Source organism: Microtus ochrogaster, linkage group LG5, assembly GCF_000317375.1.
Source record: "Microtus ochrogaster isolate Prairie Vole_2 linkage group LG5, MicOch1.0, whole genome shotgun sequence".
NCBI classification, from domain to species: Eukaryota; Metazoa; Chordata; class Mammalia; order Rodentia; family Cricetidae; genus Microtus; species Microtus ochrogaster.
The window spans coordinates 32596648-32599475 of record NC_022031.1 but is presented as its reverse complement, the minus strand read 5'-3'; positions in this window follow the sequence as shown (position 1 = coordinate 32599475).

Sequence of the window (2828 nt, the reverse complement as noted above, 5' to 3'; positions counted from 1 at the left end):
AGACAGAGAGAGAGACAGAGAGAGAGAGAGAGAGAGAGAGAGAGAGAGAGAGAGAAAGAGAGAGAGACAGACCTTGGAACACACCTCTATTTTTTCATTTTCCTTTCTCTTTTCCCTTTTATTTTTCAATACAGGATTTCTCTGTGTATCCCTAGCTGTCCTGGAACTCTTTGTAGAACAGGCTGACCTTGAACTCACAGAGATCCACCTGCTTTGCTTCTGTCTCCCAAGTGCAGAGATTAAAGGTGGTATACCTAATTAGAACACACAGCTCTTCATGGAATGTCTATCAAATCCCTCCCCTAGGATCTCAGGGAACCCCAAGGAAGAGGAGGCAGAAGGAATGTAACAGCCAGAAGCGGGGAGGACACCAGGAGAGCATCAGCTGAGCCAGGCACATGAACCTTTGACTCAAATGTGAAGCAGCACTGGTCCTCCACGTATGTATTGTAACTCTCAGTTTAGTATTTTTATGGAAATTCTGAGCGTGTGAACGAGTGGGTCTCTGATTCTTGTGCCTGCGCTTGGGGCTCTTTTCCTTCTGCTGGATTGCCTTCTCCAACTTCAATGTCATGGTTTTTGTTTTATATTTTATTTTGTCACATTTTGCCATTATCTCTTAGAAGCCTGTTTCTTTCTAGTGAGAGACAAAAAAAAATGAGTGCATCTGGGAGGGAAGGGAGATAGGGAGGAACTGGGAAGAGCAGAGGGAGGGGACACTGCAAGCAGGATGTATTGTATGAGAAAACAATATTTTCAATAAAAGGGGGGGAATGTTAAACTGGGGCTGGGGAGATGGCTCAGCAGGTAAAGCACTTGCCACTGAAGCCAGAGAACCTGAGTCTGAATCCCAGAATCTTTTTAAAGCTAGGCCCAGTAGAGCGAGTCCTTAACCTCAGTGAGCTGCGAGGTGGGGACAGCTCTTGGGCCAGCTAGCAAACAGAGAGACAAGGACTGACATCCTCAAGTTTCTCTCTGCCTTCCACACGTACACCACACGCACTTGCCCTCACACACATCACACATCATAAGAAAACATACACACATACACAGAAAAAGACAAAGCAAATGGTATACTTAGCCACAACATTTTTGTGTATCTGTAATTAAATACTGCCTAAGTTTTTTTAAAAATAAATTGTTGTAATAATTTTATAAACACAAGACCAAATATTCTCATTTGTTTTAAAACTAGAATCACTCACTAAATAAAAATGAATAAAGTCCCCTTACTATACCACCTTCACCTTAGGTATTTTAAGCCTTTCTAGTGGGCTCCTAAATTTGTTTGCTTCCTGGATATTTACTCCATTCTCCAAGTCATCACTGGAGCTTAGCAGAATATGTCACCTCTGAAATTTAGCTTCAGTGTTTTTATCAAATAATAGCACAGAGACAGAGGTTATCATCATGTTAGTTTTAATATCTAGTATTTCATTGTGATTCTGCAAGGTGCATGAAGATTTAGATATGCCTGATCTAGCAATACAAAGAAGCTTAGCTAGGCCAAGGGAAGCTGGCACAGTGGGCATTTAGCTGGCTGCCCAAGTATGAGGACTGGAGTTCTGATCCCCAACACTCGTGTGTAAAGTCAAGCATGGTAGCCACTGTCTGGGTGGAGTCAGAGACAGTGGATTCTGGAGATCCCCTGGTGAGCCAGCCTAGCCGAAACTGCAAGCTCTAGATTCAGTGAGAAACCCTGTTTCAAGTACTAAGGTGGAACACAATAAAAGAAGACACCCAATGTCTACCTATGCATGAGTAAGAACACTGTGTGCACACTCATACTCTACATACAAAGCATAGTTAATTAATCTCCTCTACCTGGATCTCAGTTAAACCTTTACTACCAAGCCCTGTGTAGGTATTTACTCTATTATAGCTCACTCCACATAGTTTTGAAGTACACTTTAAAGTGTTCTGTAAAATGCCTATCAATCTAAATCTTTTACTCTTGGCATCTCTATGCATTTTTGTTTGGTTTTATAGATCCAGGGTTCTATTTTCAGCTTATGCACGCATTGCCATCTTCTAGAATTCTTTTGTTGTTCAACAAGGCATATTGACAGTGCCAGAGGCAGTAATAGTTGGATAAACTATCAGCAATTCCTGCAGTACACAAGGGCTATAAAAACTGTACAGCATGCAGCCTTCAACCTTACAGTATCTGTGTAAAGGAATCATGAAAGAAGTATAGTCAAGCGCAGAGCTGTGAGATGTGACATGAGGGAGGGAGCCTAGGAATTTTAGAAGCAAATGCCCAGTTATACGAATTTCTACAAAGGGTTACAGGTTCTATCAGTCTTTGCCTATGTAAAGTTTCAAACATGTCCTGCCTAAGTATTCATATTTCCATCCACTGTCTATTGACTTAGGGTATAACCAGCAAGAATAAAATAAAACAAGTATCCTCAGATATCCTTTGAAATAGTCACAGTATTTTGAATTCTGCTTGTTCTAATCCTGTCATCTTATAATTAGTTAAACAGCTAATAATAATAGTTAAAAGGTTTACTCAGGTCACAGTGATTCTGAGCCAGGGAGAAGACTGGACCTCCTTGCATCTAGGTGTAGGGATCTTTTCATCAAAGTATGGTTTCCTTCAGTGCAATGTCCATGTTAATAACCAAGTAGCCACATTAGCATGAAAACATAAAATGTCTAGGGATTAAGTACAGAAACATTCATGATCAGTTGTTCTAGAGCTGTGTTGTAGATGTAATCCCTGGGGCCGGGTACCCCATGATCAGTTGTTCTAGAGCTGTGTTGTAGATGTAACCGCTGAGGCTGGGTACCCCATGATCGGTTGTTCTAAGAGCTGTGTTGTA